The 22,152-nt window shown below is 43.0% G+C and overlaps 1 long non-coding RNA gene across 1 annotated transcript; it reads left to right on the top strand.

The window, feature by feature from the left end:
* The first annotated feature begins 82 nt into the window (after positions 1-82).
* On the top strand, positions 83-21,645 carry LOC131132681 (uncharacterized). The gene is made up of 5 exons (XR_009130411.1): positions 83-402; positions 10,025-10,199; positions 18,832-18,882; positions 19,673-19,769; positions 21,501-21,645. It is a non-coding gene; the product is annotated as an uncharacterized LOC131132681 (long non-coding RNA).
* The last annotated feature ends 507 nt before the right edge of the window (positions 21,646-22,152 follow it).

The following is a 22,152-nucleotide window of genomic DNA, read 5'->3' as shown; positions in this document are numbered from 1 at the left end:
TTTACCTGTTTGCATTTTTCCACATTTTTTTTAAACTAAAACTAAATTAGTTAAAATAAGGATTAAGGTTGCAGCTACTACTAGAAATGATGTGTAATTACGTAAAAACACTTGTAAAATAAACTTTATATTGCGGTACAGTACGGACGATTACGTTCACGCTGAAAGAACTACAAGAACTACAATTCCAATGATGCTTAGAGCGCCGAACCAGGAAGTAGTGAATAAGTGGGAAGCAGCCGGAAATAGACCATCGCTCTATGAACGCTAGTATGACAGTTTTGATGGAAGTCATACAGCGGTGGTGTTGTGCGCTCAAAAATGACGTAACGATTGGATTTATGTAAGTTTGATCAAACTTAGAATAGTTGCAGCTTCTGCTAGGACATTAAACTGCCACAGGTAGGTTGGACTGCAAGGTGTGTAGTGTGCTAGAGCGCTTATGTGCGTCTGGATGCACACTTTTTTTTTAAAGGATTCTTTAAGATTGTGAGATAGGACAATTTTTGGCATTTGTGTATATAACTTGACAAAAGATTGGTCAAATCTCTTGTTAGGGACATTTAGCTTTCCCGGTATATTGTATAATGCTAGGTGTTAGTATGCTAGCAACGCTAACATGCTAATATTAGAGTAGCATTTTTACCCTTTTTCGTGGGTTGACACTTACTGTTTATAAACATTTAGCACTAGTATGTGACTTGTTAGCATGCTTGATAACATTAGCATAGTAGGATTTGTAGTCATTTTCGTAGACACTATTATGCCAGTTTTTAGCATGCTAACAATAGCATACTAGCATTTTTAAAAATATGACGCTGGGATAGGCTCCAACACGCCCGCAACCCTCGTGAGGATAAGCGATAGAAAATGAATGAATATGAACTTAAGTTGGCATTTAGCGCTATCATGCTAGGTGTTTTTAGCATTTTCAATTCATGCTCAGTAAGACATTTCACCATTCATGGATGATGCTCGCTTTGAAAAGGCCTGCAGCATCACGTTTGATATCCATTTTGACATCCAAGGTGGTTTAAAGGTGACAGGAAGTTACCTCTTGTTGAGTAGCTTGAAAAATAGTTTGTGACTTTTAGATGGCGTACATCCACAACGTGTGCTGGCGTGCTGCGAGCCACTGGGAGGTCTGCATTCATTAGCCGTGAATACTTCTAAGTCAGATAAAAGTGACAGGCTTTTAAATTTGTCAGCATGTGGAAATGTGTTTATCGCTCTCAGACGACGTGTGCGCCGTGTCACTGCGGGAGTCTTGTTTGTCTCCGAGGAAGGTGATGACGTGTCGACTGGATATACTGTGTCACTGCTGATTGGTTATTTTTCTCTTTTGAGCAGATATGCTAGTGCTGCAAATAGGTAAGTTGTCTGATGAATGCTAAATGGAAAAGGGGGGCTCACCTCTTTCCTCTAACGCCTCTGTGTACCTTTACCGGTGCAGTCATTACCGGGCAGATTTTGCCTGATCAGACAGCCAATGAACTGCCACCAACCAAAATGACCTGGTAGATATACAGCACACTCAGCCAGATCACCATCTGGATAGGGGGGCTGTATGCACCAATACTCGTCTTTATAAACACAACCAGAAGGGGGGCACATGGTCAGAAAGTCAATTTAGATGCATGCTATGTATATTTTCAATAACTTGTGGCATAAGAAGACGGATGGATGGTGACATTTGAGGGGGTTCTGTTTGATACTTTACAATGAAATCCTAGTAATAGTAAATGGATGGGGCGTATAGGATTAAATAAGCTTTTGAATTAACGTATAGGTATTGCAATGTAAAATCAATTTAACAGTAAATAAATTAAACCAGGGCTGGTTTACGAGTGGTTAACGCGCAGACCTCACAGCTAGGAGACCCGAGTTCAATTCTATCCTCAGCCATCTCTGTGTGGAGTTATATATCTATATATATACATATATGTATATATATATATATATATATATGTATATTTATACATATATAGTATATGTAAATATATATATGTACATATATACAGTAAACCTCGGATATATCGGACTCGGATATATCGGAAATTCGCTCACAATGGACAGATAAAAAAGAACCAATTTTTCTGTAATGCATTTCCAATAAAAATTCATTGCATATATCGGATTTTTTATAACGGATTTGGCCTATTTCGGACAAAATCTCCAGTCCCGTTCCAATGCATTTCCATTAAATTTCCCTCGCATATATCGGATGGCCGCATCGTGGCGCTCCGATTCGCCGAATCGTGACAGGCCGCTATACGATGTCATTTGCAGCGTTTGCAGCGTTGACTGCGCGTCCAGGTACATTGGAAACATAGTCAAGGAAGTGCCTTTTTATAACGGATAAAATCCGATTTACGCATATACCGGATATAAATCCGATATATGCGTAAAACGGACATTTTCCGGTATACGCATATAACGGATTTCGCTTATATCGGACAAAACCAGTGGGAACAATTGAATCCGATATATCCGAGGTTTACTGTATATATATATATATATACACATATATACATATCTATACATATACATTTACAAATTTCCCCACTGAGGGACGAATAAAGGCATATCCTATATACCGTTTGGGCTGCACGGTAGTCGAGTGGTTTGCGTGCAGACCTCACAGCTAGGAGACCCGAGTTCAATTCCACCCTCGGCCATGCATGCATGTTCTCCTCGTGCATGCGTGGGTTTTCTCCGGGTACTCCGGTTTCCTCCCACATTCCAAAAACATGCTAGGTTAATTGTCCATAGGTATGAATGTGAGTGTGAATGGTTGTTTGTCTATATGTGCCCTGTGATTGGCTGGCCACCAGTCCAGGGTGTACCCCGCCTCTGGCCCAAAAACAGCTAGGATAGGCTCCAGCATACCCGCGACCCTGGTGAGGATAAGTGGTAGAAAATGGATGGATGAATGATCGACATCCTCAACCGTAATCTTGCTGACTGAACAGTATCTTATTTACTGTTTTATTACAGCAAAATGACTGCGGGGGGGTACACCTACAGCTTCATACACTTATTTTTATTAGAACCTCTGACTATTACTATCATGTGAGATGAAAATGGAAGAAAATACAGTTTGCATAGTTCTTCAATAAAAGTGACAAGTCCATTTCATTTCGTAAGCTTGATCCCCACAAACACTCCACTGAGCGACCAGTAAACAGCCTCGCATTTTGAAGCAATGAAATCTAGATGGTAATGGACAGACAATAAGTGAAAATCCCATGTAAGCAAATGGCCTCGCCTCCCATCGTCATTACAGTCGACCTGGCAAACTTCAATCTTCACCCTGGCTGCCCTTTCAGAAGCAATAAAACTTACATGGTCCTCTCCAATCTCCAGGGCGTACCCCGCCTCTGGCCTGAAGACAGCTGGGATAGGCTCCAGCATCCCCAGCGACCCTCGTGAGGATAAGCGGTAGAAATTGAATGGATGAATAAATTAAACCATTGTCCATACCTTGCCTTGGTTTGTCGCTTTTCCACTTTCAAGTACTGCAAATACAAGATTTGAACACATCTTGCCATGAAGAGAAGAGTGTGTAATGTTCACTTCACTCTGGCCGGGACTCACACCTGCGTCCACAAGTAAAATGAACGTTAAGTTGAGCAGTACTTGGCGACAAGGTAAAAACCCAAGCTGCCACACCATCTGGCATTCATTACATATGCGGTGAGACAAATTTTATTTGAGAGAAGCCTGGGGATGCCAACAAAACAGCACTGCAGCAAAACTGAGACATTCCATTTTGTTTCTTTCTGCTCTTCCGGGTTGCGTGTTCAGCAGTCTTAGTAGGGAAGTCCGTCTCTTCCAGTTCCATCAGGAGTACTCCAAGGTGTTCCCAGGCCAGCTTTGAGATATAATGCCTCCAGTGTGGCCTAGGCCTGCATTCCCAGAGCATCTCACCAGAGAGGCATCTGCCCAAGCCACCCAACTGGCTCCTCTTGATGTGAAGGAGCAGTAGCTCTATTCTCAGCTCTTCCTGTTGACCTCTGAGAGTCATCTCAGAGTGAGCCCAGCCACCCTATGGAGGAAACTCATTTGACCAACATGGAGACGGTGCAGTATAATTCTGCTGCATCAGGGTCAGCTAACATTAACAAGTGTGGGCGTTTTGGCCATTTTTAGCTGGATGCATCGAACCCTGACTTGCTTGAACAAGCTGTTATAGCTGCAAACGGAGGACAAATTCCATGTTGTCTAATTTTCATTGTATTATTATTATTAAAGGGGATCTATTGTGCTCCTTTTTCGGCTCTTTGTATTGAGTTGTGGACTCCTAGAGAGCAGCTACTCAGAAACTTCAAGCACTTGTGCCCGACGGTGGCGTCTTTAGGAATTGTAAACAAATGTGGCGGTCCCTTTCAAGGCATTGCTAGCAGGTAAACAGTGGTGTAGCGCTTGGAGGAAGGCAGGGGAAGCAGACCTTGGGGGAGGACAGAGATGTTTTTTTTTGGCCCGTCCAGCCATTGGGGCAGATAGTATTGTTGATCTAAATGCCCTTACATGCTAGACAGATTTGCTCTGTGTCAGGAAAGGTGTTGGCTACAACTTCCCTGTACCATGAAATTTTATTTGCCGTTATTTGATGTTTTTGTTATGCCATTTGGAGCGACTGGACCGGAGCAAGAAGAAGAACAGAAAAGAAGAAGAGAGAAGAGAAAGGTGGGGTCGGGGGGGGGGGGGGGGGGGCAGTAGAGGGAGAGACAAAAACAGCAGCAACAAGAATTCCCAAAACAACAACAGTGACAAACAGAACAGTTAAATGTCAATGATGGCTAAGGGTCACACTGGAGATGATATCAGTGAAATGAAACAGTCCAACTTACCAGTAGCAATAGTAACGATGAAGACATGACCCATGATAGTAAACACAATTACAACCATACAGTTACAGTAATTAAAATCTCACTGCTTGACATCATTATTACTGTAATAATAGCATACCAATACTATATAAACATCAGGGATACGATGGTAGATAGTGTAGAGAAGCACCCGTGTGCTGTGAGTGCCCATATGGAGGTGTGTTGTGTATGTGAATGCGAGTGTGTGAATGTGTAATTGTCACTGAGAATGACAAAAGGAGAGAGACTGCCTTCTACCACCCAGCAAACCCCGCCCCGCGCAGCCAGGTCAAGCCCCCACCGCCAGAGATCCTCCGGCCCCGTGGGTGTGGGCAAAGCCAGGGCCGACTCCCCAAGACCAGCCCCCGAAGCAACTCCCCGAAGAGACCAGCAAGAGGCCATGGAGGAGCAATCCCAACCGGCAACAGGGCGCCAGCAGGCCGGAGGAGAGCCGCACCCCCGAGACCAGCGGGAGACCATACCCCACTAGGGCAGAAGGGCATCGAAGGCCACACATCCGTGGGCACAGGGGCGCCCCCGCCGGCCGGAAGGGAGCCCGTCCACGGCCGGAGGCACCGCCTCCCGCCCCCCACACACCCCCGGGAAGCAGAACCATGCCCGCCCCAGGTAACCCCAGGCCCGACCACCGACATAGGACCGCCCCGGCCAGGACAGAAGAGGCCCAGGCACACTGCCCCATGGAGGACCGGGCGGTTGAGATGGAACGCCCTACGCCAGACCCCCGCAGAGCCCCCCCCCCCCCCCCCCCCCCGTATATCTACATGGCCATATACCCACATACACACCCACACATATACATATATATATATAATTATAATAAAACTAATCATTATTTATCTAGGTATTTAAAACAATAAATACATAAAATAAACTCAGACACATGCACACCCCATCCACTCAATACACACACATGCTGTGGACGTCCCCGGGTGGGGCGTCCGGGGCATCACAGGGCGGGGGACCCAGGGGTCCCAGACCCACAACCAGGCCCCGAGCCCAGGGAGGTACGGACCGCCAAGGCATAGCACCCCCAGACTCCCCTCGACCACGGCATCAGGGCTACGGCAGTGTGGCAGACGAGGGGAGGAGGCGCCCGCGACCCAGGACAGATCCAGGGAGGTAGCGCCAACCATGACACCAGGGCAAGCCCCGGCGTCAGCTGGTTCCAGCGGGACCCCCAGGAAGGCCAGGCAGACCAGACCAAAATATCCTGCAGCCCAGGGCACCCCGAGCGAGCCGCCAAGCCCCAGCAGCCAGCGGGCCAATCGCGGGGGTAGGCAGTAGGCTCTCCGGTCCAGCCCGCTACACCTGTGTGTGTGAAGATGGTATTGTGTAGATAGTGCAATTAAAAATTGGCCTGCCCCATATGGCTGACCTATGTGTGTGGTGTATGTGTATGTGTGTGTGTGTGTGGAGGGAAGCTGAGCAATGGTGGGTCCCCTGCCTGCCCAGACCCCCCCCAGAACTGAGTGTCTAAGGTGCGGTTAAAATTGAAGGGTGACCAGCCAGAGGAATGCCGAGGACAAAAGGGCATCCGCAAGGAAACCCTTTGCCCCCGGCAAAACCAGTTGCAGGCCACCCCCCAAAGTCCTACATGTATGTGAGGTGGTGCAGTGCAGCAGGGAGGATCGGGGCCCCACACACGCCCACCCCGCACTACCGGCCAACCGAGCCGGGCAAGCCAGCCGCCCGGAGCAAGCCCTGGGCCACAGGACCAACCACGAGGAGGACAGAGATATTTATATTTATATTTATATTTATATTTATATTTATATTTATATTTATATTTATATTTATATTTATATTTATATTTATATTTATTATAAGGAAGTCCACCCCTCTGTGACATCACAAAGGAACAGTTTTACCACGCCTTTTCAAACCCGAGCGTTTTGAGCCATCTCAAACGTCTTTCAGGGCTCACTTCCAAATGCGCAAACCTCATTATCTGAAACTTTGTTATTGTTTAACACGAGAATACAACATTTAAACTACATTTATAGGTCAGAACAGTGGAAAAAGCATGATAGGTCCCACTTAAGTATTAAGTTAGATGTACTGTAATTAATTAAACTGGGATAGGCTCCAACATAACCCTGTGACCCTAGTGAGGACATGTGGAATAGAGAATGTATTAATGAATAATTATTTGTTATTGATAATAACTGATAATTATTCAGTACCAATTGATATCGGTATTGGAGTTTTTTCCCGATCATGAACACCGATTTTTTTTTAAACGTGTTTGTATGTGTTCATTCCACCACATGAGATATGTCATGTTACACATATCAGTATCTGCTAATATCGGTATCCGAAATTGAGAGTTGGAAAATATCGGTATATTGGTTTTTGGCACAAAAAAAAGCCAATATCGGACGTCCCTAATTTCTGCACATTATTGTATTTTATCCTGTATTTTATCATCAGAAAATGGTGGCATTGAAACATAAACTATTAGTAATTGCCGAGACATTGGTAGGGTTAAATCAGTTCTGCTTTTTCCTACTCCTTTTCGGACATGTCAAATTGTGCTAATGTAAGAGTGATGTTCTTGAATGTAACTTGTCTGAAACAAATAAAACCATGACCATGTTTTGACTTCCTGCAGGCATAACGGGGAGGTGTACAGTCATCGTGTATACACAGTAAATCAGGTTTCTAATCTTCTTGCCCATTTTACCCGTGATCAAAGCCGACTGACTTGTCCTTCTTTGCTGTTCTCTGTATGCTAATTCTCCATATTCATCTCCTCCTTACCCTAATTTGGACTTTTGTTGTTCCCAGCAACGTTCCCGCCCCTCCAAGTTCATCATCTCCTCCCTGTGCCCCCAATCAAACCTCCCACATCTCCCTTTCCTCCTCCTTCACCTTCTTCCTACCTTCTTGCTGCTCAGAAACAGGGTGCTGCCAGCTCTCAGTGTGTGTGTGTGTGTGTGTGTGTGTGTGTGTGTGTGTGTGACCCGCTGCCTCTCATTTCCATTTGCATGCAAATGCATCTTGATTAAAACAGGGCTGCTTATTTCATTGAAGTGACCAGTGGAGGTGGGTAGCACTCCAGGGAGGCGGAGCTTGTTTAGTAGGAGTGAGTGTTGATAGAGCGATGGTTTAGTGCTGCCAAGGGGAGCACAAACAGCACAAACAATAGGGCTATCTAGGGACTGTTTTCAAGTGGTTTAATGGTGCTGAATGACAGGCGCATCACTTAAGCCTCACACTGATGGAGAGCATGAGTGGATGTGGCTTAAGATATGCCTTTATTAAGATATGCCTTTATTCGTCCCTCAGTGGGGAAATTTGTAATTCTTTGCTTCTTCTCTGCTTGTGTGGAGTTTGTATGTTCTCCCCGTGCATGCGTGGGTTTTCTCCGGGTACTCCGGTTTTCTCCCACATTCCAAAAACATGCTAGGTTAATTGGCTACTCCAAATTGTCCATAGGTATGAATGTGAGTGTGAATGGTTGTTTGTCTATATGTGCCCTGTGATTGGCTGGCGACCAGTCCAGGGTGTACCCGCCTCGTGTCCGATAGCTGGGATAGGCTCCAGCGACCCTAGTAAGGATAAGGATGGATGAGGATAGATGTCGGGCAGTGCATCCGATAGTTTTAGGCCCCCAGAGAAAGATTTGCGGCATCTGGCTTTACAATATCGGCAAATCGGATATCGCTAAGAAAGCCAGTATCGAGCAACTGGAGTCGAGAGAGTAAACAGTAAACGGGATGGGAGAGTTCCACTTTGAAAGCTCCTGCTTTCAAAACGTACATACCTGTATATTTGTCGAATACAGTAATCCCTTGTTTGTCACGTTTAATCGGTCCAACACCTGACTGTACTAAGTGAATTTTTACCAAGCAGGATTCCTTCTTTATAAATGGAATATTTTCATGGTTAAAGCATAGGAAAACCTGTTTCTGACCTTCTCAATATGTTTTTTAATATTATTAGAGCCCTGTAGACATGGAATAACACCCCTATAGTCACCGTTATAAAATAATAGTTGCCATAATAAGACAAAATAAGCCATTAAAGACATAAATAGAACTCATGCTTGTGTGTGTTGCTGTAAATGAGTTCCCGAGGGGAGCTGAGCAGAGGGTTGACAGGAAGTAAATGACAAGGGTTCAGAGTTGTTCTGGCGGTCAAGTCTGGTGTGTCTCACCGAACATTAGAGTAATATTACTGAAACCTAGAAACCATGTAGAATGCTACATATCATCACAAAGTCTTTGAATGTGTCTTCTGAATGCCTTATTTTATTTTTTTTGCCTTATGTTGCCATTTTTGTGCTTGAAAATACTTCATTCATTCATTTTCTACCGCTTATCCTCACAAGGGTTGCGGGGGTGCTGGAGCTTATCCCAGCTGTCTTCGGGCGAGAGGCGGGGTACACCCTGGACTGGTGGCCAGCCAATCACAGGGCACATATAGACAAACAACCATTCACACTCACATTCATACCTATGGACAATTTGGAGTCGCCAATTAACCTAGCATGTTTTTGGAATGTGGGAGGAAACTGGAGTACCCGGAGAAAACCCACGCATGCACGGGGAGAACATGCAAACTCCACACAGAGATTCCCAAGGGTGGAATTGAACCGGGTCTCCTAGCTGTGAGGCCTATGCACTAATCACTCAGCCTTGTGCAGCCTTGAAAATACATGATAAAGGCAAAAAATACACAACATTTGCTTATGTATGCAAATGATATGACCATGTAATAAAAGGTCATTTTTAACTATGATTTATGAATATATTTCCAAGCGAGGGATTCTGCATGTTTGAATAAGTAAAAGATTGTGTACACAACAACAGGAAATGCCTTCAGGCGTGGTTGTCATTGCAAGAAAGAAGCTGTTTGCTGTTTAGGTTTTGATTACAAAAATAACCCTAAGCATTATTGTTGGTTGCGATCAGCCAATGGATGGCTGGTATTTTCCGGCTTAGTTAAATCCCGGTGCTGACATTATTTATGGGCGGGCAGCGTATTTCCCAGTCATTACCTGAAGTGTGTGTATAGTACATTGTGCTGTAACGATGTCATCTTTCTTCTTTGTGTACTAGTTTGCTAAAGGTTATCATTATACTACCATTTGTTTTTTTACATGTTCTCGCTGTTTGTCCCCCCTGCAGAGGTGCACCGGTGTGATGTATAGATAGGTGGACACCCTCTGAGGTCAGGAGGTTGGCGTATGAAGGATAAGGGGGAGGATCTGTGGGCACTGAGCCAGCTCCGGCGCAGGGAGGGAATAGGAAGATGGAGCAGCGCTTGTTCTGCATAATCAATCAGAGGCAGCGGAGGAAGCGAGTGAGTAGTTCAGATTTTTCTTGATTGTATTTATGCAGGAATGGAAGCGAGAATGGAGAGACATTAAAAGGGATTGGCTGGTAAGACATGGGCAGGTGCAGGACCGCCGTAATGGGTCAAACCCCCTCTTCACCCCCTCCCAGCCACAAAGCCAAGGACACACACCCAAGAGGAACTGATTGAATGCCATGCCAATAAAAAGAGGCAGTTTCATGCGCCATTGAGCAAGTTGGCATCCTCACAGCCACTCTGTGATGAAGCCTCCTTGGAGGTCATGATACCGCGAATCACATTTTCTTCCTCTGTAGAAACATTAAAGTGTACCCTTGGATTTGATTGTTATCCCTCCGTGGCTTCCATTTCATGTTCCATGCTCATATGTTGAGACACTGGCATAATCATTTGGACGTTTGTTTGGCCACAAATAAAAAGATTAAATTCACATCCACAATACGGAGAGAAAATAATGTAATCTGAGGCCGCAGTACGCATGCAGCTCAAAAGATTGTCCTTTCATTTTCTCCGTAGGTAGCTCAGCATGTCCTGGAGCGAGCTAATAGAATGCTTGTCTTGTATTTTCCCAGCCATGAACTTTCCTCTGTCACAATTGCATTCATTCTGGAAGCCTTGTGCGCCTCGCAGCCAAATGCGCTCCATTAGTTGGAGTGAAGGAGTAAAGAAGCCTTCATTGAGCTCTGCATCTTTGTTTAGTCACGCTATGAACAAAAAAAAAAAAAAAAAGAAACTTCTCAGTGGCAGTTCTCATTATATGCAAAAGACATTTCACGTCATCTGCTAATTTTCTCACACAATGTCAAAATTGTACACACTTTTTTTTTCTAGTCTGTTTTTATTGGAATGTATCTGAGAGACACAAATATTCAACATATTATTGTAAACATAGCACAAAGAGGAAGTTTGCTTCATTATTTCTTTGTTGTAACAATGTTGCAAAGCTTCCTGGAAATAAATGATACACTTTTCATCAGTAATTCCAAAAGGTCAGACAAAAAACTGAATCAACCTCTCCCAAAAGAAATAATGTACAGTGAAACCTCGGACGAGTGGTTAGCGCGCAGACCTCACAGCTAGGAGACCAGGGTTCAATTCCACCCTCGCCCATCTCGGTGTGGAGTTTGCATGTTCTCCCCGTGCATGCGTGGGTTTTCTCCGGGTACTCCGGTTTCCTCCCACATTCCAAAAACATGCTAGGTTAATTGGTGACTCCAAATTGTCCATAGGTATGAATGTGAGTGTGAAATCTTAGATGGTCCTCTCCAATCTCCAGGGTGTACCCCGCCTCAGGCCCGAAGACAGCTGGGATAGGTTCCAGCACCCCCGCGACCCTCGTGAGGAAAAAGCAGTAGAAAATGAATGAATGAATGAAACCTCGGTTAGCATATATTTGTGATAGATGCTATGCATCGATGGATAAATAGATACTTTATTAATCTGCCATAGAAATTCACTACAGCACATTCAATATGTTGTGTTATTAATACACTGCATGAATCCAACTGTGTCCTTTGCTTCTAACAAAGAAGCTCAGTTTGCTAACAAAATGGCCACCGGAACTGGAAGTCAACTACACTGCCTGTCTATAATGTCATCAGTGGTTGACACAATTTTATAATTACACATGCATAAGCAATTCTAACAGCAGATAAATGAAAGGGATAAATGAACATTTAAGGTTACTTTTACCTTCAATGAAGATGTGATTCTTCCCATAGACAATGTGGAGACACCATTTTCCTGGTTCGTTATGTTGTTTTCACATTCAGTACTGTTTCTCATCTTCTTCCTTTGTGGGTTATTGAGGACATAAACATGATTGAATTCAAGAAATAGCTCATGTCAAAACAGGAAGATGGTGTTATGAAAAAAAATTGGTATAGTTAAAGTTGGACCTACTGAAAGGAAACAATGACGCTAACCAAAGCGCCACTGAATCTGTTCTAGACACCCAAATATATTAACGCAAAACACATTTCATAGAGGATAATCATAGTATGACATGCACAAACAAAGCTAACCAAATGACAAATTAAATTGCTAAATTAATATTTACCATGACTTATCTTTACAGAAGATGGGATGGAGGGGCCACGGCGATGCTGATTCATTCTAGTCCGTTACAAACTTAGTTAGAGCTAAATACCGTATTTTCTGGACTATAAGTCGCTCCGGAGTATAAGTCACACAAGGCCAAAAATGCATACCGTATTTTCCGGACTATAAGTCGCACTTTTTTTTCATAGGTTGGCTGTTCCAGCGACTTATAAATGAAAAAAATATTTATGTTACATAAACACTGGACACATTTTCTGTTCATGTTTATTTTTTGTGTAGCTGAATAACCATTGTGTTAGCATATCTTACACCTATTCAGCCTGTTCTGTATTCTTTTATTGTTAGAACTTGCCTTCCAAGAGGACGTAATGTCTGTTTTGGTCAAGTAGTTTGGAAAATAAATTACCCGCAAAAAATGCCACTTATACTGCTGTGCGACTTATGTATGTTTTTTTTCTACCTAATTATGCATTTTTGGCCTTGTGCGTTATACTCCGGAGTGACTTATAGTCCAGAAAATACGGTAATTAGGTAGAAAAAAAACATACATAAGTCGCACTGGAGTATAAGTCGCATTTTTTGCGGGTAATTTATTTTACAAACTACTTGCAAACTACTTGACCAAAACAAACATTACGTCCTCTTGGAAGGCAAGTTCTAACAATAAAAGAATAGGTGTAAGATATGCTAACACAATGGTTATTCAGCTACACAAAAAATAAACATGAACAGAAAAGGTGTCCAGTGTTTATGTAACATAAACAGTTTTTTCATTTATAAGTCGCTCTGGAGTATAAGTCGCAGGAACAGCCAACCTATAAAAAAAAGTGTGACTTATAGTCCGGAAAATACGGTACTCACTCACTTCAACTAAAAATTCAACAGCAAGTACATTTGTTATGGTTTTCGTTGGACCTTTTGGAACTGGTCAGTGCCAAAAACCAAGGTCCAACTGGAACCGGTAACTAGTGCACTGCCCCCTGCTGGTTCTTCACAGCATTAACAGAGCTGACACTAATGCGTATACACTGATCCACAAGCCCCTCTGAGAGACCTCTCAGCACCATTCGCATCTCCTGGCTCGCACCTTCTTGCTCATATGTTATCAATTTGTTGTTTTCTCAAGGAAAATATACGCTAAGCTCACCTTATTTACATTTATATGATCAGATTTTCTACCTTATGGAAGTTATGCAAATGTGCCCTTTACTTGCGTCTTAGTCACTGTGTGTAGATGTGTTGCAGGAGAGTCCTAGGGAAAAAAAGTGAAGTAATGGCATTGCCCTCGAGGAAAAAAGACCGAGACCTCATGAGGTTGGATTTCTGGACTTCATGAATTTTGTAATGATCAATTTTGTTTGCTGTCGCCCCTTCAAGGCGGATCAGAGCTAGGGATATACAACATGAGATTGATGTACACCTGAAAGGTCTATCCATCTTTAAAATCCCTTCCATGTTGCCTCTGTAATGTCGCCTTCATTTTGTTGGCTTCTAAATTTCACCATCAGGCAGCTGTGATGATTGGAGAAGCAGGAATCATGCTTAAGTGTGTGTGCAGTGGATCTGTGTATGTGTGTGTGTGTGTGTGTGTGTGTGTGTGTGTGTCTGTCCAGTGGGTGGCGGAAGGGGAATAGCGTTGGTGTAAATTGCTTTCTGTCAGCATATTGCCAGCGCCAGCCTTTATTCGTCAAGATGGGAAGGCACGTCTCAGGCAATTACAGCCTTCAATTCAGGCTTCCATCTCTGGCCTGGCCTGCCATAACCCACAGCCCCAACTTTTACATCCCACTCGCCTATGAGCATGCCATGCATGTGTTTGATGAAATGCTGATGTGGAATATTCAACCGACACCCCAAGCGAGACCTAATAATATAATCGGGTAATAAGAAATTCATTTTCTCCCTGACTGCACTTTAACTTGAGTGTTGATACAGGGATGTGGAAGAGAAGTCATGTGCTGAATGTCGGTGATGGAATGCTGAAGGCAGATCGAAATATCTCATACACCTTCCTTCCCTTTGTCTGTGCACCAGCATTTCTCATGACACACTCCGATAATTCAGTAGCACCCTCATGCACGCTTTAAAAGCCCTTATTTTAGACAACAAGGATTTCTATGTAGCTCTTGGTCTAAGACAAAGCACCTGCATAAGACTGCATAGACCCTGTAATTGAGACTGCACCTTGTAATCCGGTGCGCCTTATGGTGCGCCAAATATGATATATGCTGTCCTTAATTATATTATACGGGGATATTTTCGGCATGAATTCTTTTTTTTTTTTTTTACAAAAACCAAGGCCCCCTCGGACATCTCTGTGTGGAGTTTGCATGTTCTTTGGTTTTCTGCCGGTACTCCGGTTTCCTCCCACATTCCAAAAACATGCTAGGTTAACTGGCGACTCCAAATTGTCCATAGGTATGAATGTGAGTGTGAATGGTTGTTTGTCTATATGTGCCCTGTGATTGGCTGGCCACCAGTCCAGGGTGTACCCCGGCTCTTGCCCAAAGACAGCTGGGATAGGCTCCAGCACCTCCCGCGACCCTCGTAAGGATAAGCGATAGAAAATGGATGGATGAATGAATGAAAAACCAAGGTAATTTTCCCATAGAAAATAATGTAACACCCCGAAATATTAACAAAAATAAATTTTATAGAGGCTGCACAGCGGACAAGTGGTTAGCGCAGAGACCTCACAGCTAGGAGACCAGGGTTCGATTCCACCCTCGGCCATCTCTGTGTGGAGTTTGCATGTTCTCCCCGTGCATGCGTGTGTGGGTTTTCCCCGCGTACTCCGGTTTCCTCCCACATTCCAAAAACATGCTAGGTTAATTGGCGACTCCAAATTGTCCATAGGTATGAATGTGAGTGTGAATGGTTGTTTGTCTATATGTGCCCTGTGATTGGCTGGCGACCAGTCTAGGGTGTACCCCGCCTCTCGCCCGAAGACAGCTGGGATAGGCTCCAACACCCCCGCGACCCTCGTGAGGAAAAGCAGTAGAAAATGAATGAATTAATGAATTTTTTAGAGAATAATAATTGATGTGCATGAAGAAAACAATGCAAACATAATTATTTGGCCCCATGGTGGGTTATTTCAATACTTATTTATCTACCAAGAGAAATTTAGCAGTCGGAGAAAGGATTGTATTAAGTGTAAATGTGCGATGTACTGAAAAGAAAGTAAACCATTCGTTACATTGATCTATTTGCATTTCTGTCAGGATTTCTGAGTCACATGTGACACTAGCAAGTGTGAAGAGAGATCATGTGATCCTGTCTGATCGTCTCCTCGCTGCCCCCCCTCTCTTGCTCTCTGTCTGTTTGTTCATCCTGATGTTAATTAGGAGGCAGGAGTCCATTGGTGTCAATGCTTTAGAGTTTTATTGTTATCCCCCTCCCCCTCCGGCCTGCCCCTGCTGGCCTCCAATGGGGAGCCATCAGTAACCCTCCCCCCCATGGCATACACACTCACTGTACATGCCACGGTTTCTATGGCCCTGCTTGCTCTTGCCTGGCATAGCCATCCATCTCTCGACACCCACCCGACCGTTGCAGTGCCTCTCTCCACCCATCTCACACACACACCTCCCCACCGCCCGCTCAACCTGAGCGCATTTGTCATCCTGCTGCTCTGTGAGCTATGGATGTGTGTGTGTGGGGTGGGGGGGGAAGAGACTGAGGCAATATGCAAAAATGCAAAAAGGTAGATGCGAGTTACCCTGGCAACAGCCGCGAGGTTATTTTCCAAGCTCTGATGGAAATCAATGTCATGTGCCAGGCAGGCACCTCAGTCCTCAGGAAAATTAAGGGGGGGGGGGGAGAAAGAAAAAGAAAAATGCATTTTTTTTCCTTTGGACTTTTATTCTAACGAGCTGGAGGCACATTGTGCCGTCATTTGGTTCCTGCCACGGGTCATTTTCATTTTCATTTTCTTTTCTTTCCATTTTGGCATTTGGCGAATACTCCACTCTGCTCAGTGGCACCTGCCTTTTCTCACTTGTTTATGCTCAGAAATGAGAAACAAACTCCCCAGCTGTAAAGGCGCAAATCTGAAAGATAAATAACAGCAGAGGAAGGCGAAAGAGACGGTGTTTGTATTAGTATTTGCTGGTGGGAGCAGATATTGTGATCATTGAGTCTAATCCTACAAATAGTTGCTCATATTTCTAGTGATTCTATCCCCCCCACCCCCCCCACGGTGTTATAGAAATATCTATTCAGTTCAATCACTTGGCCTTCCTATTATACAGTAAGCGTACAAGGGCAAGGTTTTTACGCTCACGTGACATGGAAGTGCGCTCGCAAGAGATGGTGCTCAGACGCACTTGGACTAACAATCCTGCAGCTTCATTGACGGTGCAATCACACTTCTACACTCAATGGCCACTTTATTAGGTACAACAGTCCAATGAGCTGAAGACCCAAATTGTTATTGAGGTCCGACTCCTATTGTTATGTAAATGGGGTATATTATTTATCTCATTTTGTATCGTGTTTATGTTGCTTAAATGAACGTGGGACATTAAAACGCCATCATGAAATGCAGTTCAGTGTGTATCCAGCAATTTTTTTTCCACTTTGCTTACAGTAGGAAGATATAACAATTTAATCTCCCGAGGTTAGAATCAATACGCAATAAACTATAATTTACAGCCCACCACATGGCCACATCTGACAGGCCTTGTGCCATTGTGTCAGGCTGCGGTGCAATACACGGGGCATGCGCGTCAAGCTGATAGGCTCTCCTCTTCATTTGCATATTAACATGGTGTTCACACTCCAGTTGACACATTTGCAACCCACCACTTATCCCATTACAGAGTGTCACTGATTGTAGCATTGTTGGCTGGTCAGCTCATCTCACGCTGCACTGTATCGTGTATTAGGGGCTGGCTCAGCTTGACACTGCACACATGCAGACACTTACTGTGTGCATGTGTACATAAAGTATCTCCTTTCATACCCACAAAGGTGAAAAAGACATTGAACAATGTGTCATAGTTGACTTGAGCATTCATATCACACATTTGATGTATTTATGGTACAAGACATCCTTGCTATGGAAGCCCTGCAAACAATATCAACACGGATTTTTAAATTTTAGTGTCAAAAGTTTGTACAAGCCTGCTGTAGACAAATACCGTTTTATATTTTGGTCAATACGGTGACCTTGGTAGAAAGTTTTTAGCTTTATTACCGATATGCAGTCATCCCTCCTTTATTGTGGTTCATTGGTTCCAGACCCAAACATAAGTGAATACCACAAAGTAGTATTCCTTATTCAGAAGTGGAATATTTTTGTATTCGCACCATAGAAAACATCTTTACAACCTTCCAAATGTGATTTTTAACACTATTAGAGTCCTATAGGAATGAAATAGCACCCCTATAGTCACATTTACACTCTATAGAGACATCATAATAGAACATAGGATATTGTTCTTGTTACTTGTTCCTTTTTTCTTTTTATTTTTTAATTTCCTGTCGTTGCTAATTGAGCGGGCTGGTTAGCGCGCAGACCTCACAGCTAGGAGACCAGGGTTCAATTCCACCCTCTGCCATTTCTGTGTGGAGTTTGCATATTCTCCCCGTGCATGCGTGGGTTTTCTCCGGGTACTCCGGTTTCCTCCCACATTCCAAAAACATGCTAGGTTAATTGGTGACTCCAAATTGTCCATAGGTATGAATGTGAGTGTGAATGGTTGTTTGTCTATATGTGCCCTGTGATTGGCTGGCGACCAGTCCAGGGTGTACCCCGCCTCTCGCCCGAAGACAGCTGGGATAGGCTCCAGCAACCACCCCACCCCCGCGACCCTCGTGAGGAAAAGCCGTAGAAAATGAATGAATGCTAATTGAGCTTTTTTTATAGAGCCCCAAAGAGTTTGACATTCTTTTATAGGAGTGTTCAATTCAAACACACACCACAGTTCAGCTCGCACACTTGTCTCCTCCTCGCACTCTCTTCCACAACAACAACGCTAACTTGTAATCTACCAATAACATTCACAGTGAGGTGTGTTCGCAAACATCAGAATTTAGAACATCAACACCAATAGGTCGTTACAGTAATGTAACCCCAACTCCAACATTACTGAAACCTTGTGACCGGTGTAGAAGACTACATACTGTATGATGGTGATGCTTAGTTTCGGCCCCAAAAATGTCAAATTAGCTTAAATATGCATATTTTTTGACAAATAAAAGGCCGTGTTCAATCATGAAACATGCATCCATCCATCTTCTCTGCTGCCTATCCCAGCAGACATATGGCTAGAGGCGTTGTACACCCTGAAATGCATACCTGGCCATGAAACAGCATAATTTTTTTAATTGAAAAGTTTCTGGAAAACTGTGATAGATTGAAGCTATACAATTTGCACCACAGATATAGAACCTGATTCTATATCAAATAGCTGACATTTGTGGTAAATGTGCATCATTTACAAATGCCCCTTACATTTACTTTACCTTGCAGTTGTCTACGTGCACGCATTTCAATATTTTATAGGTGTCTTTAATCTCTTTGTCCTTCCACTCTCCCATTCCCTCTATTCAGGGAGGCTGCGTGGAAACATTGAACCGATCTTCAAGGGGCTTGAAAAGAAAGGTAATATGAGCTACCTTTACCTTGCTAACCCTCTAAGGACAACATGAACAAATCCCATCGGTGTGTTGTTTGCACTCTCACATGAGAGAGCACACGACCTTGCACTAAGCCTTACAAAGTACATGTTTTTACAACGGGGGGTCTCACAATCTCTCCGGCAGGACGTCAGTGACATTTCTGTTAAGCTTTTTTCATCAAATGCCTGCATCAGCCAGCTTACGGCGGATCTAAACTCGATGAACTTTATTCAATATGAGCACATTCTCCATGGTTCATAGCAGCAGCACTTGGATTGTCTGATAAGATGGTTTTTTTTCCCCATTGCACATCTCGTTTTGATGTGTTGTGTGCGTGTGTTGATGTCCTCGACAATATATTAATATGAATGAAAGTGTGTATAGTCTCTGTATGTATGGTGGTGATTTCCATCCATGTCATCAAGCTATGCAAATGACATCCTAACATCTCCATACGCTCACACTGCCCCCTTTTCTTCTTAATTAATGCTCCCTGAAAAAAAATCGTTTTTCTTCAGAAGAAAATCACTTCTTTAAAGGCAGGATTGTTGTGGATTTTAATTGGAAGCGATAACTCTTATCTCTTTTTGAATTGATGCCATAATATAGGCATCTTAATTGAAACGGATGGAGCATATTATAGTACGTTTTAGAATGGGTTATGGAATGTGCCAGCTACTTTTTAAAACTACATTTACCCAACAAATAAATATAAATATGACATGGTTAATTGTTTTTATTTTTATTAACAGCATATTCTCTTTCATTCTCAGGGCATTGAAGCGATCACAACTGGACTGTTCACATTGTCTTACAACACGATATGCCTCTAATTTGAGTAGGCTGCATCAGTTCAAGCTCCAGGACTAGGTAGGGCCACTCTAGTCTCACCGGGTAGGACTAGATATGACAGCTATCTGGTCTTATCGTTCATAGATCATGGATTTACCTCAACGGTGGTCAATCCAAATCAATAGTGGTCTACAGACATGTATTGATATGACATGTCCAACAGTGGTTAGGTTGACAGCATTTGTGGCTAAAAGTGTGGCTAAAAAAAGCTTAGGATTTCCATATGGAATTAATTTATATATCAATACAGTACAGTCTTCCATTTTTTAATATTTTTTTTATTTGGCTTCCAATGCAAAATTACACAAAAATTTTGCCTACATGGGTAAAAATTATATTACATATTCATTCATTTTCTACCGCTTATCCTCACGAAGGTCGCAGGGGGTGCTGGAGCCTATCCCAGCTGTCTTTGGGCGAGAGGCGGGGTACACCCTGGACTGGTGGCCAGCCAATCACAGGGCACATAGAGACAAACAACCATTCACACTCACATTCATACCTATGGACAATTTGGAGTCAATTAACCTAGCATGTTTTTGGAATGTGGGAGGAAACCGGAGTACCCGGAAAAAACCCACGCATGCACGGGGAGAACATGCAAACTCCACACAGAGATGGCCGAGGGTGGACTTGAACTCAGGTCTCCTAGCTGTGAGGCCTCCGTGCATCCCGGTGCAGCCCCACGGTGGTTTTAATAGTTTTCATTACAATGTGAAATATAATCTTAAAGGTAAATGGAACAGAAAAATAATCACAGGATTAATTGTGGATTAACTAAGAAAACAATTAATTCATGACGTCACGAAAGTAATTGTTCATTCATTCATTTTCTACCGCTTATCCTCACGAGGGTAGCAGGGGTGCTGGAGCCTATCCCAGCTGTCTTCGGGCGAGAGGCGGGGTACACCCTGGACTGGTGGCCAGCCAATCACAGGGCACATATAGACAAACAACCATTCACACTCACATTCATACCTATGGACAATTTGGAGTCGCCAATTAACCTAGCATGTTTTTGGAATATGGGAGGAAACCGGAGTACCCGGAGAAAACCCACGCATGCACGGGGAGAACATGCAAACTCCACACAGAGATGGCCGAGGGTGATATTACATATTAATCTATTGAATTCATTAATTGTTTCACATTGTTGTCAGACGATAATACAATATTCATTCTCTAATAAAATGTATTTTTTCTTCATATTTCTGGCGTTCTGGAACTAAAAAAAAGCTCAAAATTATATAATTAAAATTATATAATTATATAATAAGGTGTGTTCACATCACTGCCTGAAAGCAATGTTCTTTAATGACTGCATATGTTAAGACAGAACGTTCTTTAGCTGGTAAATGTTCACTGACAACAGTTTTAATGCTGTTTCATGTCGTATCTGCAATACATAGGGTACTTACCATAATATCTTGCAAAGCAACACTCATGCTTGCATTGCTCAGTCATCAAACTATTTTAATAAATCCTTTTTTTTTTCCACTTTCCTAGCAGCTTATTCTTCCATGCATTTCTGATTCTGCTCCTTTCAGCTGATAATTGTACATTATTGAACTCTATACACCCATATTCATAGTTCAATTAAGAAAACGTCCTACACATTATGGTACATTTGCTTTGTAGAACTACACAGACGTCCTCCATCACTCCACCTTATTCTCTGTCTTGAAATAAAACTGATAGCAGGTATATTTTCTGAATTGGCGCTTATTTTATCTCCTGGTCAATGTGCAGGGGAGTCCTGTGTTCAACTTCACTGATGAAAAGAGGAGATGAGAGGCTTGGATGAGTCAAGAGGAGGAAAGGAGAGCAAAGGCCAAGTTAAATGGCGGTAAGGATAAACGGTAAAGCTGACCCTTAAGGTCAAGTGCTGATCCAGCATTGCATTGAACTTTTGAAAGTGTAGCTATTAGAATATGCTCACATGCACACCATTTCTACCTGCTATACTTAGAAACCCATATATACTACAGTATATAAGGACATGTTGCAATATACTTTTTTTTTTTTTTACCTTATTTTAGTATGTTTGATATTTGGAAAGGTTATATTTTATGTTTTTAAACCAGTACAATGAAACCTCAGTTTTCATCTTTAATCCGTTTCAAAAGGTCTGACGAAAATTGAAATATAATGTAAATGCAAATCCAATCAATACATTCCAGACACCCAAAAATATGAACACAAAGCACATTTTACAGAGAATTACTATAGTTTTACACACAGAAAAATAACATAATATAAAAAAATGTTGAAATTGATAAATGAACATTTAACACGACTTTACTGAAATGTGGAAAGTGTGAAGGGGGGACTCTAAAAGAACTCTAAAAGAAACACAATCCATTCTTCACAGAAACTCAGTCACCAATCGGAAGCCTGGATG

This window comes from Doryrhamphus excisus, chromosome 1 (genome assembly GCF_030265055.1).
Source record: "Doryrhamphus excisus isolate RoL2022-K1 chromosome 1, RoL_Dexc_1.0, whole genome shotgun sequence".
Taxonomy (NCBI): domain Eukaryota; kingdom Metazoa; phylum Chordata; class Actinopteri; order Syngnathiformes; family Syngnathidae; genus Doryrhamphus; species Doryrhamphus excisus.
The sequence above is the reverse complement of the archived record's forward strand: the minus strand, read 5'-3'. Positions and strand labels throughout refer to the sequence as shown.